This window comes from Heterodontus francisci, chromosome 26 (assembly GCF_036365525.1).
Source record: "Heterodontus francisci isolate sHetFra1 chromosome 26, sHetFra1.hap1, whole genome shotgun sequence".
Taxonomy (NCBI): Eukaryota; Metazoa; Chordata; class Chondrichthyes; order Heterodontiformes; family Heterodontidae; genus Heterodontus; species Heterodontus francisci.
This window is the reverse complement of record NC_090396.1, coordinates 14961409-14983941: the sequence shown is the minus strand read 5'-3', so window position 1 is coordinate 14983941 and position 22533 is coordinate 14961409.

The window sequence follows — 22533 nt, the reverse complement described above, 5'->3', positions numbered from 1 at the left end:
GGGCTGAACATTAATCAGATATTTAATGTGATTATTGGGCTGAACATTAATCAGATATTTAATGTGATTATTGGGCTGAACATTAATCAGATATTTAATGTGATTATTGGACTGAACATTAATCAGATATTTAATGTGATTATTGGGCTGAACATTAATCAGATATTTAATGTGATTATTGGACTGAACATTAATCAGATATTTAATGTGATTATTGGGATGAACATTAATCAGATAATTACTGTGATTATTGGGCTGAACATTAATCAGATATTTAATGTGATTATTGGGCTGAACATTAATCAGATATTTAATGTGATTATTGGGCTGAACATTAATCAGATATTTAATGTGATTATTGGGCTGAACATTAATCAGATATTTAATGTGATTATTGGGCTGAACATTAATCAGATATTTAATGTGATTATTGGACTGAACATTAATCAGATATTTAATGTGATTATTGGGATGAACATTAATCAGATATTTACTGTGATTATTGGGCTGAACATTAATCAGATATTTAATGTGATTATTGGGCTGAACATTAATCAGATATTTACTGTGATTATTGGACTGGACATTAATCAGATATTTAATGTGATTATTGGGATGAACATTAATCAGATATTTAATGTGATTATTGGACTGAACATTAATCAGATATTTAATGTGATTATTGGGCTGAACATTAATCAGATATTTACTGTGATTATTGGACTGAACATTAATCAGATATTTAATGTGATTATTGGACTGGACATTAATCAGATATTTAATGTGATTATTGGACTGAACATTAATCAGATATTTAATGTGATTATTGGGCTGAACATTAATCAGATATTTACTGTGATTATTGGACTGAACATTAATCAGATATTTACTGTGATTATTGGACTGGACATTAATCAGATATTTAATGTGATTATTGGACTGAACATTAATCAGATATTTACTGTGATTATTGGACTGAACATTAATCAGATATTTAATGTGATTATTGGGCTGAACATTAATCAGATATTTACTGTGATTATTGGACTGAACATTAATCAGATATTTACTGTGATTATTGGACTGGACATTAATCAGATATTTAATGTGATTATTGGACTGAACATTAATCAGATATTTAATGTGATTATTGGGCTGAACATTAATCAGATATTTACTGTGATTATTGGACTGAACATTAATCAGATATTTACTGTGATTATTGGACTGGACATTAATCAGATATTTAATGTGATTATTGGACTGAACATTAATCAGATATTTACTGTGATTATTGGACTGGACATTAATCAGATATTTAATGTGATTATTGGACTGGACATTAATCAGATATTTAATGTGATTATTGGACTGAACATTAATCAGATATTTAATGTGATTATTGGACTGACATTAATCAGATATTTAATGTGATTATTGGACTGAACATTAATCAGATATTTAATGTGATTATTGGGCTGAACATTAATCAGATATTTACTGTGATTATTGGACTGAACATTAATCAGATATTTACTGTGATTATTGGACTGGACATTAATCAGATATTTAATGTGATTATTGGACTGAACATTAATCAGATATTTACTGTGATTATTGGACTGAACATTAATCAGATATTTAATGTGATTATTGGGCTGAACATTAATCAGATATTTACTGTGATTATTGGACTGAACATTAATCAGATATTTACTGTGATTATTGGACTGAACATTAATCAGATATTTAATGTGTTTATTGGGCTGAACATTAATCAGATATTTAATGTGATTATTGGGCTGAACATTAATCAGATATTTAATGTGATTATTGGGCTGAACATTAATCAGATATTTAATGTGATTATTGGACTGGACATTAATCAGATATTTAATGTGATTATTGGGATGAACATTAATCAGATATTTAATGTGATTATTGGACTGAACATTAATCAGATATTTACTGTGATTATTGGACTGGACATTAATCAGATATTTAATGTGATTATTGGGACTGAACATTAATCAGATATTTAATGTGATTATTGGACTGAACATTAATCAGATATTTAATGTGATTATTGGGCTGAACATTAATCAGATAATTACTGTGATTATTGGACTGAACATTAATCAGATATTTAATGTGATTATTGGACTGGACATTAATCAGATATTTAATGTGATTATTGGACTGAACATTAATCAGATATTTAATGTGATTATTGGGCTGAACATTAATCAGATATTTACTGTGATTATTGGACTGAACATTAATCAGATATTTACTGTGATTATTGGACTGGACATTAATCAGATATTTAATGTGATTATTGGACTGAACATTAATCAGATATTTACTGTGATTATTGGACTGAACATTAATCAGATATTTAATGTGATTATTGGACTGAACATTAATCAGATATTTAATGTGATTATTGGGCTGAACATTAATCAGATATTTAATGTGATTATTGGGCTGAACATTAATCAGATATTTACTGTGATTATTGGACTGAACATTAATCAGATATTTACTGTGATTATTGGACTGGACATTAATCAGATATTTAATGTGATTATTGGGATGAACATTAATCAGATATTTAATGTGATTATTGGACTGAACATTAATCAGATATTTAATGTGATTATTGGGCTGAACATTAATCAGATAATTACTGTGATTATTGGACTGAACATTAATCAGATATTTAATGTGATTATTGGGCTGAACATTAATCAGATATTTACTGTGATTATTGGACTGAACATTAATCAGATATTTAATGTGATTATTGGGCTGAACATTAATCAGATATTTACTGTGATTATTGGACTGAACATTAATCAGATATTTAATGTGATTATTGGGCTGAACATTAATCAGATATTTACTGTGATTATTGGGATGAACATTAATCAGATATTTAATGTGATTATTGGGCTGAACATTAATCAGATAATTACTGTGATTATTGGACTGAACATTAATCAGATATTTAATGTGATTATTGGGACTGAACATTAATCAGATATTTAATGTGATTATTGGACTGAACATTAATCAGATATTTAATGTGATTATTGGACTGAACATTAATCAGATATTTAATGTGATTATTGGGCTGAACATTAATCAGATAATTACTGTGATTATTGGACTGAACATTAATCAGATATTTAATGTGATTATTGGACTGAACATTAATCAGATATTTAATGTGATTATTGGACTGAACATTAATCAGATATTTAATGTGATTATTGGGCTGAACATTAATCAGATATTTAATGTGATTATTGGACTGAACATTAATCAGATATTTAATGTGATTATTGGGCTGAACATTAATCAGATAATTACTGTGATTATTGGACTGAACATTAATCAGATATTTAATGTGATTATTGGACTGAACATTAATCAGATATTTAATGTGATTATTGGACTGAACATTAATCAGATATTTAATGTGATTATTGGACTGAACATTAATCAGATATTTAATGTGATTATTGGGCTGAACATTAATCAGATATTTAATGTGATTATTGGGCTGAACATTAATCAGATATTTAATGTGATTATTGGGCTGAACATTAATCAGATATTTAATGTGATTATTGGGCTGGACATTAATCAGATATTTAATGTGATTATTGGACTGAACATTAATCAGATATTTAATGTGATTATTGGACTGAACATTAATCAGATATTTAATGTGATTATTGGGCTGAACATTAATCAGATAATTACTGTGATTATTGGACTGAACATTAATCAGATATTTAATATGATTATTGGACTGGACATTAATCAGATATTTAATGTGATTATTGGACTGGACATTAATCAGATATTTACTGTGATTATTGGACTGGACATTAATCAGATATCTAATGTGATTATTGGACTGGACATTAATCAGATATTTACTGTGATTATTGGACTGAACATTAATCAGATATTTAATGTGATTATTGGACTGAACATTAATCAGATATTTAATGTGATTATTGGGCTGAACATTAATCAGATAATTACTGTGATTATTGGACTGAACATTAATCAGATATTTAATGTGATTATTGGACTGGACATTAATCAGATATTTAATGTGATTATTGGACTGGACATTAATCAGATATTTACTGTGATTATTGGACTGGACATTAATCAGATATTTAATGTGATTATTGGACTGGACATTAATCAGATATTTAATGTGATTATTGGGCTGAACATTAATCAGATATTTAATGTGATTATTGGGCTGAACATTAATCAGATATTTAATGTGATTATTGGGCTGAACATTAATCAGATATTTAATGTGATTATTGGGCTGAACATTAATCAGATATTTAATGTGATTATTGGGCTGAACATTAATCAGATATTTAATGTGATTATTGGGCTGAACATTAATCAGATATTTAATGTGATTATTGGGCTGAACATTAATCAGATATTTAAGGTGATTATTGGGCTGAACATTAATCAGATATTTAATGTGATTATTGGACTGGACATTAATCAGATATTTAATGTGATTATTGGGCTGAACATTAATCAGATATTTAAGGTGATTATTGGGCTGAACATTAATCAGATATTTAATGTGATTATTGGGCTGAACATTAATCAGATATTTAATGTGATTATTGGGACTGAACATTAATCAGATATTTAATGTGATTATTGGGACTGAACATTAATCAGATATTTAATGTGATTATTGGACTGGACATTAATCAGATATTTAATGTGATTATTAGACTGGACATTAATCAGATATTTAATGTGATTATTGGACTGAACATTAATCAGATATTTAAGGTGATTATTGGGCTGAACATTAATCAGATATTTAATGTGATTATTGGACTGGACATTCATCAGATATTTAATGTGATTATTGGACTGACATTAATCAGATATTTAAGGTGATTATTGGGCTGAACATTAATCAGATATTTAATGTGATTATTGGACTGGACATTAATCAGATATTTAATGTGATTATTGGACTGGACATTAATCAGATATTTAATGTGATTATTGGACTGAACATTAATCAGATATTTAAGGTGATTATTGGGCTGAACATTAATCAGATATTTAAGGTGATTATTGGGCTGAACATTAATCAGATATTTAATGTGATTATTGGACTGGACATTCATCAGATATTTAATGTGATTATTGGACTGGACATTAATCAGATATTTAAGGTGATTATTGGGCTGAACATTAATCAGATATTTAAGGTGATTATTGGGCTGAACATTAATCAGATATTTAATGTGATTATTGGACTGGACATTAATCAGATATTTAATGTGATTATTGGACTGGACATTAATCAGATATTTAATGTGATTATTGGACTGAACATTAATCAGATATTTAAGGTGATTATTGGGCTGAACATTAATCAGATATTTAATGTGATTATTGGGCTGAACATTAATCAGATATTTAATGTGATTATTGGGCTGAACATTAATCAGATATTTAATGTGATTATTGGACTGGACATTAATCAGATATTTAATGTGATTATTGGACTGGACATTAATCAGATATTTAATGTGATTATTGGACTGAACATTAATCAGATATTTAATGTGATTATTGGACTGAACATTAATCAGATATTTAATGTGATTATTGGACTGGACATTAATCAGATATTTAATGTGATTATTGGACTGGACATTAATCAGATATTTAATGTGATTATTGGACTGAACATTAATCAGATATTTACTGTGATTATTGGACTGGACATTAATCAGATATTTAATGTGATTATTGGACTGGACATTAATCAGATATTTAATGTGATTATTGGGCTGAACATTAATCAGATATTTAATGTGATTATTGGACTGAACATTAATCAGATATTTAATGTGATTATTGGGCTGAACATTAATCAGATATTTAATGTGATTATTGGACTGGACATTAATCAGATATTTAATGTGATTATTGGACTGAACATTAATCAGATATTTAATGTGATTATTGGGCTGAACATTAATCAGATATTTAATGTGATTATTGGACTGAACATTAATCAGATATTTAATGTGATTATTGGGCTGAACATTAATCAGATATTTAATGTGATTATTGGGCTGAACATTAATCAGATATTTAATGTGATTATTGGGCTGAACATTAATCAGATATTTAAGGTGATTATTGGACTGAACATTAATCAGATATTTAATGTGATTATTGGGCTGAACATTAATCAGATATTTAATGTGATTATTGGGCTGAACATTAATCAGATATTTAATGTGATTATTGGGCTGAACATTAATCAGATATTTAATGTGATTATTGGACTGGACATTAATCAGATATTTAATGTGATTATTGGGCTGAACATTAATCAGATATTTAATGTGATTATTGGGCTGAACATTAATCAGATATTTAATGTGATTATTGGACTGAACATTAATCAGATATTTAATGTGATTATTGGGCTGAACATTAATCAGATATTTAATGTGATTATTGGGCTGAACATTAATCAGATATTTAATGTGATTATTGGACTGGACATTAATCAGATATTTAATGTGATTATTGGACTGGACATTAATCAGATATTTAATGTGATTATTGGACTGAACATTAATCAGATATTTAATGTGATTATTGGGCTGAACATTAATCAGATATTTAATGTGATTATTGGACTGGACATTAATCAGATATTTAATGTGATTATTGGACTGGACATTAATCAGATATTTAATGTGATTATTGGGATGAACATTAATCAGATATTTAATGTGATTATTGGACTGAACATTAATCAGATATTTAATGTGATTATTGGGCTGAACATTAATCAGATATTTACTGTGATTATTGGGATGAACATTAATCAGATATTTAATATGATTATTGGGCTGAACATTAATCAGATATTTAATGAGATTATTGGACTGAACATTAATCAGATATTTAATATGATTATTGGGCTGAACATTAATCAGATATTTAATGTGATTATTGGACTGGACATTCATCAGATATTTAATGTGATTATTGGACTGGACATTAATCAGATATTTAATGTGATTATTGGGATGAACATTAATCAGATATTTAATGTGATTATTGGACTGAACATTAATCAGATATTTAATGTGATTATTGGACTGAACATTAATCAGATATTTAATATGATTATTGGGCTGAACATTAATCAGATATTTAATGTGATTATTGGGCTGAACATTAATCAGATATTTAATGTGATTATTGGACTGAACATTAATCAGATATTTAATATGATTATTGGGCTGAACATTAATCAGATATTTAATGTGATTATTGGACTGAACATTAATCAGATATTTAATATGATTATTGGGCTGAACATTAATCAGATATTTACTGTGATTATTGGGCTGAACATTAATCAGATATTTAATGTGATTATTGGGCTGAACATTAATCAGATATTTAATGTGATTATTGGACTGAACATTAATCAGATATTTAATATGATTATTGGGCTGAACATTAATCAGATATTTAATGTGATTATTGGACTGAACATTAATCAGATATTTAATATGATTATTGGGCTGAACATTAATCAGATATTTAATGTGATTATTGGGCTGAACATTAATCAGATATTTAATGTGATTATTGGGCTGAACATTAATCAGATATTTAATGTGATTATTGGGCTGAACATTAATCAGATAATTAATGTGATTATTGGGCTGAACATTAATCAGATATTTAATGTGATTATTGGGCTGAACATTAATCAGATATTTAATGTGATTATTGGGCTGAACATTAATCAGATATTTAATGTGATTATTGGGCTGAACATTAATCAGATATTTAATGTGATTATTGGGCTGAACATTAATCAGATATTTAATATGATTATTGGGCTGAACATTAATCAGATATTTAATGTGATTATTGGGCTGAACATTAATCAGATATTTACTGTGATTATTGGGCTGAACATTAATCAGATATTTAATGTGATTATTGGGCTGAACATTAATCAGATATTTAATGTGATTATTGGGCTGAACATTAATCAGATATTTAATGTGATTATTGGGCTGAACATTAATCAGATATTTAATGTGATTATTGGGCTGAACATTAATCAGATATTTAATGTGATTATTGGGCTGAACATTAATCAGATATTTAATGTGATTATTGGGCTGAACATTAATCAGATATTTAATGTGATTATTGGGCTGAACATTAATCAGATATTTAATGTGATTATTGGGCTGAACATTAATCAGATATTTAATGTGATTATTGGGCTGAACATTAATCAGATATTTAATGTGATTATTGGGCTGAACATTAATCAGATATTTACTGTGATTATTGGGCTGAACATTAATCAGATATTTACTGTGATTATTGGGCTGAACATTAATCAGATATTTAATGTGATTATTGGGCTGAACATTAATCAGATAATTACTGTGATTATTGGGCTGAACATTAATCAGATATTTAATGTGATTATTGGGCTGAACATTAATCAGATATTTACTGTGATTATTGGGCTGAACATTAATCAGATATTTAATGTGATTATTGGGCTGAACATTAATCAGATATTTAATGTGATTATTGGGCTGAACATTAATCAGATATTTACTGTGATTATTGGGCTGGACATTAATCAGATATTTAATGTGATTATTGGACTGGACATTAATCAGATATTTAATGTGATTATTGGGATGAACATTAATCAGATATTTAATGTGATTATTGGGCTGAACATTAATCAGATATTTAATGTGATTATTGGGCTGAACATTAATCAGATATTTAATGTGATTATTGGGCTGAACATTAATCAGATATTTACTGTGATTATTGGGCTGAACATTAATCAGATATTTACTGTGATTATTGGGCTGGACATTAATCAGATATTTAATGTGATTATTGGACTGAACATTAATCAGATATTTAATGTGATTATTGGGCTGAACATTAATCAGATATTTAATGTGATTATTGGGCTGAACATTAATCAGATATTTACTGTGATTATTGGGCTGAACATTAATCAGATATTTACTGTGATTATTGGGCTGGACATTAATCAGATATTTAATGTGATTATTGGACTGGACATTAATCAGATATTTAATGTGATTATTGGGACTGAACATTAATCAGATATTTAATGTGATTATTGGGCTGAACATTAATCAGATATTTAATGTGATTATTGGGCTGAACATTAATCAGATATTTAATGTGATTATTGGACTGAACATTAATCAGATATTTAATGTGATTATTGGGCTGAACATTAATCAGATATTTACTGTGATTATTGGGCTGGACATTAATCAGATATTTAAGGTGATTATTGGACTGGACATTAATCAGATATTTAATGTGATTATTGGGATGAACATTAATCAGATATTTAATGTGATTATTGGTCTGAACATTAATCAGATATTTAATGTGATTATTGGGACTGAACATTAATCAGATATTTAATGTGATTATTGGACTGAACATTAATCAGATATTTAATGTGATTATTGGACTGAACATTAATCAGATATTTAATGTGATTATTGGGCTGAACATTAATCAGATATTTAATGTGATTATTGGGCTGAACATTAATCAGATATTTAATGTGATTATTGGGCTGAACATTAATCAGATATTTAATGTGATTATTGGACTGAACATTAATCAGATATTTAATATGATTATTGGGCTGAACATTAATCAGATATTTAATGTGATTATTGGGCTGAACATTAATCAGATATTTAATGTGATTATTGGACTGAACATTAATCAGATATTTAATGTGATTATTGGGCTGAACATTAATCAGATATTTAATGTGATTATTGGGCTGAACATTAATCAGATAATTACTGTGATTATTGGGCTGAACATTAATCAGATATTTAATGTGATTATTGGGCTGAACATTAATCAGATATTTAATGTGATTATTGGGCTGACATTAATCAGATATTTACTGTGATTATTAGGCTGAACATTAATCAGATATTTAATGTGATTATTGGGCTGAACATTAATCAGATAATTACTGTGATTATTGGGCTGAACATTAATCAGATATTTAATGTGATTATTGGGCTGAACATTAATCAGATATTTAATATGATTATTGGGCTGAACATTAATCAGATATTTAATGTGATTATTGGGCTGAACATTAATCAGATAATTACTGTGATTATTGGACTGAACATTAATCAGATATTTACTGTGATTATTGGGCTGAACATTAATCAGATATTTAATGTGATTATTGGACTGAACATTAATCAGATATTTACTGTGATTATTGGGCTGAACATTAATCAGATAATTACTGTGATTATTGGACTGAACATTAATCAGATATTTACTGTGATTATTGGGCTGAACATTAATCAGATATTTAATGTGATTATTGGGCTGAACATTAATCAGATATTTACTGTGATTATTGGGCTGAACATTAATCAGATAATTACTGTGATTATTGGACTGAACATTAATCAGATATTTACTGTGATTATTGGGCTGAACATTAATCAGATATTTAATGTGATTATTGGGCTGAACATTAATCAGATATTTACTGTGATTATTGGGCTGAACATTAATCAGATATTTAATGTGATTATTGGGCTGAACATTAATCAGATATTTAGTGTGATTATTGGGCTGAACATTAATCAGATAATTACTGTGATATTGGACTGAACATTAATCAGATATTTACTGTGATTATTGGGCTGAACATTAATCAGATATTTAATGTGATTATTGGGCTGAACATTAATCAGATATTTAATGTGATTATTGGGCTGAACATTAATCAGATATTTACTGTGATTATTGGGCTGAACATTAATCAGATAATTACTGTGATTATTGGACTGAACATTAATCAGATATTTACTGTGATTATTGGGCTGAACATTAATCAGATATTTAATGTGATTATTGGGCTGAACATTAATCAGATATTTACTGTGATTATTGGACTGAACATTAATCAGATATTTAATGTGATTATTGAACTGAACATTAATCAGATATTTACTGTGATTATTGGACTGAACATTAATCAGATATTTACTGTGATTATTGGGCTGAACATTAATCAGATATTTAATGTGATTATTGGGCTGGACATTAATCAGATATTTAATGTGATTATTGGGCTGAACATTAATCAGATATTTACTGTGATTATTGGACTGAACATTAATCAGATATTTAATGTGATTATTGAACTGAACATTAATCAGATATTTACTGTGATTATTGGACTGAACATTAATCAGATATTTAATGTGATTATTGAACTGAACATTAATCAGATATTTACTGTGATTATTGGACTGAACATTAATCAGATATTTAATGTGATTATTGGGCTGAACATTAATCAGATATTTACTGTGATTATTGGACTGAACATTAATCAGATATTTAATGTGATTATTGGGCTGAACATTAATCAGATATTTACTGTGATTATTGGACTGAACATTAATCAGATATTTAATGTGATTATTGAACTGAACATTAATCAGATATTTACTGTGATTATTGGACTGAACATTAATCAGATGTTTACTGTGATTATTGGGCTGAACATTAATCAGATATTTAATGTGATTATTGGGCTGAACATTAATCAGATATTTAATGTGATTATTGGACTGAACATTAATCAGATAATTACTGTGATTATTGGACTGAACATTAATCAGATATTTACTGTGATTATTGGGCTGAACATTAATCAGATATTTAATGTGATTATTGGGCTGAACATTAATCAGATATTTACTGTGATTATTGGACTGAACATTAATCAGATATTTACTGTGATTATTGGGCTGAACATTAATCAGATATTTAATGTGATTATTGGGTTGAACATTAATCAGATATTTAATGTGATTATTGGACTGAACATTAATCAGATAATTACTGTGATTATTGGACTGAACATTAATCAGATATTTACTGTGATTATTGGGCTGAACATTAATCAGATATTTAATGTGATTATTGGGCTGAACATTAATCAGATATTTAATGTGATTATTGGGCTGAACATTAATCAGATAATTACTGTGATTATTGGACTGAACATTAATCAGATATTTACTGTGATTATTGGGCTGAACATTAATCAGATATTTAATGTGATTATTGGGCTGAACATTAATCAGATAATTACTGTGATTATTGGACTGAACATTAATCAGATATTTACTGTGATTATTGGGCTGAACATTAATCAGATATTTAATGTGATTATTGGGCTGAACATTAATCAGATATTTACTGTGATTATTGGACTGAACATTAATCAGATATTTAATGTGATTATTGGGCTGAACATTAATCAGATAATTACTGTGATTATTGGACTGAACATTAATCAGATATTTACTGTGATTATTGGGCTGAACATTAATCAGATATTTAATGTGATTATTGGGCTGAACATTAATCAGATATTTACTGTGATTATTGGACTGAACATTAATCAGATATTTACTGTGATTATTGGGCTGAACATTAATCAGATATTTAATGTGATTATTGGGCTGAACATTAATCAGATAATTACTGTGATTATTGGACTGAACATTAATCAGATATTTAATGTGATTATTGGACTGAACATTAATCAGATATTTAATGTGATTATTGGGCTGAACATTAATCAGATATTTACTGTGATTATTGGACTGAACATTAATCAGATATTTACTGTGATTATTGGACTGAACATTAATCAGATATTTACTGTGATTATTGAACTGAACATTAATCAGATATTTACTGTGATTATTGGGCTGAACATTAATCAGATATTTAATGTGATTATTGAACTGAACATTAATCAGATATTTACTGTGATTATTGGACTGAACATTAATCAGATATTTACTGTGATTATTGGACTGAACATTAATCAGATATTTACTGTGATTATTGGAACTGAACATTAATCAGATATTTACTGTGATTATTGGACTGAACATTAATCAGATATTTACTGTGATTATTGAACTGAACATTAATCAGATATTTACTGTGATTATTGGACTGAACATTAATCAGATATTTAATGTGATTATTGGACTGAACATTAATCAGATATTTAATGTGATTATTGGGCTGAACATTAATCAGATATTTACTGTGATTATTGGACTGAACATTAATCAGATATTTACTGTGATTATTGGACTGAACATTAATCAGATATTTACTGTGATTATTGGACTGAACATTAATCAGATATTTACTGTGATTATTGGGCTGAACATTAATCAGATATTTACTGTGATTATTGGACTGAACATTAATCAGATATTTACTTGATTATTGGGCTGAACATTAATCAGATATTTACTGTGATTATTGGACTGAACATTAATCAGATATTTACTGTGATTATTGAACTGAACATTAATCAGATATTTACTGTGATTATTGGGCTGAACATTAATCAGATATTTACTGTGATTATTGGACTGAACATTAATCAGATATTTAATGTGATTATTGGGCTGAACATTAATCAGATATTTACTGTGATTATTGGACTGAACATTAATCAGATATTTACTGTGATTATTGGGCTGAACATTAATCAGATATTTACTGTGATTATTGGACTGAACATTAATCAGATATTTACTGTGATTATTGGGCTGAACATTAATCAGATATTTACTGTGATTATTGGACTGAACATTAATCAGATATTTACTGTGATTATTGGGCTGAACATTAATCAGATATTTAATGTGATTATTGGGCTGAACATTAATCAGATATTTACTGTGATTATTGGGCTGAACATTAATCAGATATTTACTGTGATTATTGGACTGAACATTAATCAGATATTTACTGTGATTATTGGGCTGGACATTAATCAGATATTTACTGTGATTATTGGGCTGGACATTAATCAGATATTTACTGTGATTATTGGGCTGGACATTAATCAGATATTTACTGTGATTATTGGGCTGGACATTAATCAGATATTTACTGTGATTATTGGGCTGGACATTAATCAGATATTTACTGTGATTATTGGGCTGGACATTAATCAGATATTTAATGTGATTATTGGGCTGAACATTAATCAGATAATTACTGTGATTATTGGGCTGAACATTAATCAGATATTTACTGTGATTATTGGGCTGGACATTAATCAGATATTTACTGTGATTATTGGGCTGAACATTAATCAGATATTTACTGTGATTATTGGGCTGAACATTAATCAGATATTTACTGTGATTATTGGGCTGAACATTAATCAGATATTTACTGTGATTATTGGGCTGAACATTAATCAGATATTTACTGTGATTATTGGGCTGACATTAATCAGATATTTACTGTGATTATTGGGCTGAACATTAATCAGATATTTACTGTGATTATTGGGCTGGACATTAATCAGATATTTACTGTGATTATTGGGCTGGACATTAATCAGATATTTACTGTGATTATTGGCTGGACATTAATCAGATATTTACTGTGATTATTGGGCTGGACATTAATCAGATATTTACTGTGATTATTGGGCTGAACATTAATCAGATATTTACTGTGATTATTGGGCTGGACATTAATCAGATATTTACTGTGATTATTGGGCTGACATTAATCAGATATTTACTGTGATTATTGGGCTGACATTAATCAGATATTTACTGTGATTATTGGGCTGGACATTAATCAGATATTTACTGTGATTATTGGGCTGGACATTAATCAGATATTTACTGTGATTATTGGGCTGAACATTAATCAGATATTTACTGTGATTATTGGGCTGGACATTAATCAGATATTTACTGTGATTATTGGGCTGGACATTAATCAGATATTTACTGTGATTATTGGGCTGGACATTAATCAGATATTTACTGTGATTATTGGGCTGGACATTAATCAGATATTTACTGTGATTATTGGGCTGACATTAATCAGATATTTACTGTGATTATTGGGCTGGACATTAATCAGATATTTACTGTGATTATTGGGCTGGACATTAATCAGATATTTACTGTGATTATTGGGCTGGACATTAATCAGATATTTACTGTGATTATTGGGCTGGACATTAATCAGATATTTACTGTGATTATTGGGCTGGACATTAATCAGATATTTACTGTGATTATTGGGCTGACATTAATCAGATATTTACTGTGATTATTGGGCTGACATTAATCAGATATTTACTGTGATTATTGGGCTGGACATTAATCAGATATTTACTGTGATTATTGGGCTGGACATTAATCAGATATTTACTGTGATTATTGGGCTGGACATTAATCAGATATTTACTGTGATTATTGGGCTGGACATTAATCAGATATTTACTGTGATTATTGGGCTGACATTAATCAGATAATTACTGTGATTATTGGGCTGGACATTAATCAGATATTTACTGTGATTATTGGGCTGGACATTAATCAGATATTTACTGTGATTATTGGGCTGACATTAATCAGATATTTACTGTGATTATTGGGCTGGACATTAATCAGATATTTACTGTGATTATTGGGCTGGACATTAATCAGATATTTACTGTGATTATTGGGCTATATTGGGCTGGACATTAATCAGATATTTACTGTGATTATTGGGCTGGACATTAATCAGATATTTAATGTGATTATTGGGCTGAACATTAATCAGATAATTACTGTGATTATTGGGCTGGACATTAATCAGATATTTACTGTGATTATTGGGCTGGACATTAATCAGATATTTACTGTGATTATTGGGCTGAACATTAATCAGATATTTACTGTGATTATTGGGCTGGACATTAATCAGATATTTACTGTGATTATTGGGCTGAACATTAATCAGATATTTAATGTGATTATTGGGCTGAACATTAATCAGATAATTACTGTGATTATTGGGCTGAACATTAATCAGATATTTACTGTGATTATTGGGCTGGACATTAATCAGATATTTACTGTGATTATTGGGCTGAACATTAATCAGATATTTACTGTGATTATTGGGCTGGACATTAATCAGATATTTACTGTGATTATTGGGCTGGACATTAATCAGATATTTACTGTGATTATTGGGCTGGACATTAATCAGATATTTAATGTGATTATTGGGCTGAACATTAATCAGATATTTACTGTGATTATTGGGCTGAACATTAATCAGATATTTACTGTGATTATTGGGCTGGACATTAATCAGATATTTACTGTGATTATTGGGCTGGACATTAATCAGATATTTAATGTGATTATTGGGCTGAACATTAATCAGATATTTACTGTGATTATTGGGCTGAACATTAATCAGATATTTAATGTGATTATTGGCTGGACATTAATCAGATATTTAATGTGATTATTGGGCTGAACATTAATCAGATATTTACTGTGATTATTGGGCTGAACATTAATCAGATATTTACTGTGATTATTGGGCTGGACATTAATCAGATATTTAATGTGATTATTGGGCTGAACATTAATCAGATATTTAATGTGATTATTGGGCTGAACATTAATCAGATAATTACTGTGATTATTGGGCTGGACATTAATCAGATATTTACTGTGATTATTGGGCTGAACATTAATCAGATATTTACTGTGATTATTGGACTGGACATTAATCAGATATTTAATGTGATTATTGGACTGAACATTAATCAGATATTTACTGTGATTATTGGACTGGACATTAATCAGATATTTAATGTGATTATTGGGCTGAACATTAATCAGATATTTACTGTGATTATTGGGCTGAACATTAATCAGATATTTAATGTGTTATTGGACTGAACATTAATCAGATATTTACTGTGATTATTGGGCTGACATTAATCAGATATTTACTGTGATTATTGGGCTGGACATTAATCAGATATTTAATGTGATTATTGGACTGGACATTAATCAGATATTTAATGTGATTATTGGGCTGAACATTAATCAGATATTTAATGTGATTATTGGGCTGGACATTAATCAGATATTTAATGTGATTATTGGGCTGAACATTAATCAGATATTTACTGTGATTATTGGACTGAACATTAATCAGATATTTAATGTGATTATTGGGCTGAACATTAATCAGATATTTAATGTGATTATTGGGCTGACATTAATCAGATATTTAATGTGATTATTGGGCTGAACATTAATCAGATATTTAATGTGATTATTGGGCTGAACATTAATCAGATATTTACTGTGATTATTGGACTGAACATTAATCAGATATTTAATGTGATTATTGGGCTGAACATTAATCAGATATTTAATGTGATTATTGGACTGAACATTAATCAGATATTTACTGTGATTATTGGACTGAACATTAATCAGATATTTAATGTGATTATTGGGCTGAACATTAATCAGATATTTAATGTGATTATTGGGCTGAACATTAATCAGATATTTAATGTGATTATTGGGCTGAACATTAATCAGATATTTAATGTGATTATTGGACTGAACATTAATCAGATATTTAATGTGATTATTGGGCTGAACATTAATCAGATATTTAATGTGATTATTGGGCTGAACATTAATCAGATATTTAATGTGATTATTGGGCTGAACATTAATCAGATATTTACTGTGATTATTGGGCTGAACATTAATCAGATATTTAATGTGATTATTGGACTGAACATTAATCAGATATTTAATGTGATTATTGGCTGAACATTAATCAGATATTTAATGTGATTATTGGGCTGAACATTAATCAGATATTTACTGTGATTATTGGGCTGAACATTAATCAGATATTTACTGTGATTATTGGCTGAACATTAATCAGATATTTAATGTGATTATTGGACTGAACATTAATCAGATATTTAATGTGATTATTGGGCTGAACATTAATCAGATATTTAATGTGATTATTGGACTGAACATTAATCAGATATTTAATGTGATTATTGGACTGAACATTAATCAGATATTTACTGTGATTATTGGGCTGAACATTAATCAGATAATTACTGTGATTATTGGACTGAACATTAATCAGATATTTAATGTGATTATTGGACTGAACATTAATCAGATATTTAATGTGATTATTGGACTGAACATTAATCAGATATTTACTGTGATTATTGGGCTGAACATTAATCAGATATTTACTGTGATTATTGGACTGAACATTAATCAGATATTTACTGTGATTATTGGACTGAACATTAATCAGATATTTAATGTGATTATTGGGCTGAACATTAATCAGATATTTACTGTGATTATTGGGCTGAACATTAATCAGATATTTAATGTGATTATTGGACTGAACATTAATCAGATATTTACTGTGATTATTGGGCTGAACATTAATCAGATATTTACTGTGATTATTGGACTGAACATTAATCAGATATTTAATGTGATTATTGGACTGAACATTAATCAGATATTTAATGTGATTATTGGGCTGAACATTAATCAGATATTTACTGTGATTATTGGCTGAACATTAATCAGATATTTAATGTGATTATTGGACTGAACATTAATCAGATATTTACTGTGATTATTGGGCTGAACATTAATCAGATATTTACTGTGATTATTGGACTGAACATTAATCAGATATTTAATGTGATTATTGGACTGAACATTAATCAGATATTTACTGTGATTATTGGGCTGAACATTAATCAGATATTTACTGTGATTATTGGACTGAACATTAATCAGATATTTAATGTGATTATTGGACTGAACATTAATCAGATATTTACTGTGATTATTGGACTGAACATTAATCAGATATTTACTGTGATTATTGGGCTGAACATTAATCAGATATTTAATGTGATTATTGGGCTGAACATTAATCAGATATTTACTGTGATTATTGGACTGAACATTAATCAGATATTTACTGTGATTATTGGACTGAACATTAATCAGATATTTACTGTGATTATTGGACTGAACATTAATCAGATATTTACTGTGATTATTGGGCTGAACATTAATCAGATATTTACTGTGATTATTGGGCTGAACATTAATCAGATATTTAATGTGATTATTGGGCTGAACATTAATCAGATATTTAATGTGATTATTGGACTGAACATTAATCAGATATTTAATGTGATTATTGGGCTGAACATTAATCAGATAATTACTGTGATTATTGGACTGAACATTAATCAGATATTTACTGTGATTATTGGGCTGAACATTAATCAGATATTTACTGTGATTATTGGACTGAACATTAATCAGATATTTAATGTGATTATTGGGCTGAACATTAATCAGATATTTAATGTGATTATTGGGCTGAACATTAATCAGATAATTACTGTGATTATTGGACTGAACATTAATCAGATATTTACTGTGATTATTGGGCTGAACATTAATCAGATATTTAATGTGATTATTGGACTGAACATTAATCAGATATTTACTGTGATTATTGGGCTGAACATTAATCAGATATTTAATGTGATTATTGGGCTGAACATTAATCAGATAATTACTGTGATTATTGGACTGAACATTAATCAGATATTTAATGTGATTATTGGACTGAACATTAATCAGATATTTAATGTGATTATTGGCTGAACATTAATCAGATAATTACTGTGATTATTGGACTGAACATTAATCAGATATTTACTGTGATTATTGGGCTGAACATTAATCAGATATTTAATGTGATTATTGGGCTGAACATTAATCAGATATTTACTGTGATTATTGGCTGAACATTAATCAGATATTTACTGTGATTATTGGACTGAACATTAATCAGATATTTACTGTGATTATTGGACTGAACATTAATCAGATATTTACTGTGATTATTGGACTGAACATTAATCAGATATTTACTGTGATTATTGGGCTGAACATTAATCAGATATTTACTGTGATTATTGGGCTGAACATTAATCAGATATTTAATGTGATTATTGGGCTGAACATTAATCAGATATTTACTGTGATTATTGGACTGAACATTAATCAGATATTTAATGTGATTATTGGACTGAACATTAATCAGATATTTACTGTGATTATTGGACTGAACATTAATCAGATATTTACTGTGATTATTGGCTGAACATTAATCAGATATTTAATGTGATTATTGGGCTGACATTAATCAGATATTTAATGTGATTATTGGACTGAACATTAATCAGATATTTAATGTGATTATTGGGCTGAACATTAATCAGATATTTAATGTGATTATTGGGCTGAACATTAATCAGATATTTACTGTGATTATTGGACTGAACATTAATCAGATATTTAATGTGATTATTGGGCTGAACATTAATCAGATATTTACTGTGATTATTGGACTGAACATTAATCAGATATTTAATGTGATTATTGGGCTGAACATTAATCAGATATTTACTGTGATTATTGGACTGAACATTAATCAGATATTTACTGTGATTATTGGACTGAACATTAATCAGATATTTACTGTGATTATTGGGCTGAACATTAATCAGATATTTAATGTGATTATTGGGCTGAACATTAATCAGATATTTAATGTGATTATTGGACTGAACATTAATCAGATATTTACTGTGATTATTGGACTGAACATTAATCAGATATTTACTGTGATTATTGGGCTGAACATTAATCAGATATTTAATGTGATTATTGGCTGAACATTAATCAGATATTTACTGTGATTATTGGGCTGAACATTAATCAGATATTTAATGTGATTATTGGGCTGAACATTAATCAGATATTTACTGTGATTATTGGACTGAACATTAATCAGATATTTACTGTGATTATTGGGCTGAACATTAATCAGATATTTACTGTGATTATTGGACTGAACATTAATCAGATATTTACTGTGATTATTGGGCTGAACATTAATCAGATATTTACTGTGATTATTGGGCTGAACATTAATCAGATATTTAATGTGATTATTGGGCTGGACATTAATCAGATATTTAATGTGATTATTGGGCTGAACATTAATCAGATATTTACTGTGATTATTGGCTGAACATTAATCAGATATTTACTGTGATTATTGGACTGAACATTAATCAGATATTTACTGTGATTATTGGGCTGAACATTAATCAGATATTTACTGTGATTATTGGCTGAACATTAATCAGATATTTACTGTGATTATTGGCTGAACATTAATCAGATATTACTGTGATTATTGGCTGAACATTAATCAGATATTTACTGTGATTATTGGGCTGAACATTAATCAGATATTTACTGTGATTATTGGGCTGAACATTAATCAGATATTTACTGTGATTATTGGGCTGAACATTAATCAGATATTTACTGTGATTATTGGACTGAACATTAATCAGATATTTACTGTGATTATTGGCTGAACATTAATCAGATATTTACTGTGATTATTGGGCTGAACATTAATCAGATATTTACTGTGATTATTGGGCTGAACATTAATCAGATATTTACTGTGATTATTGGGCTGAACATTAATCAGATATTTACTGTGATTATTGGGCTGAACATTAATCAGATATTTACTGTGATTATTGGACTGAACATTAATCAGATATTTACTGTGATTATTGGACTGAACATTAATCAGATATTTACTGTGATTATTGGGCTGAACATTAATCAGATATTTACTGTGATTATTGGGCTGAACATTAATCAGATATTTACTGTGATTATTGGACTGAACATTAATCAGATATTTAATGTGATTATTGGGCTGAACATTAATCAGATATTTAATGTGATTATTGGGCTGAACATTAATCAGATATTTACTGTGATTATTGGCTGAACATTAATCAGATATTTAATGTGATTATTGGGCTGAACATTAATCAGATATTTACTGTGATTATTGGACTGAACATTAATCAGATATTTACTGTGATTATTGGGCTGAACATTAATCAGATATTTAATGTGATTATTGGCTGAACATTAATCAGATAATTACTGTGATTATTGGACTGAACATTAATCAGATATTTACTGTGATTATTGGGCTGAACATTAATCAGATATTTAATGTGATTATTGGCTGAACATTAATCAGATATTTACTGTGATTATTGGACTGAACATTAATCAGATATTTACTGTGATTATTGGGCTGAACATTAATCAGATATTTAATGTGATTATTGGGCTGAACATTAATCAGATATTTAATGTGATTATTGGACTGAACATTAATCAGATATTTACTGTGATTATTGGGCTGAACATTAATCAGATATTTAATGTGATTATTGGGCTGAACATTAATCAGATAATTACTGTGATTATTGGACTGAACATTAATCAGATATTTAATGTGATTATTGGACTGAACATTAAA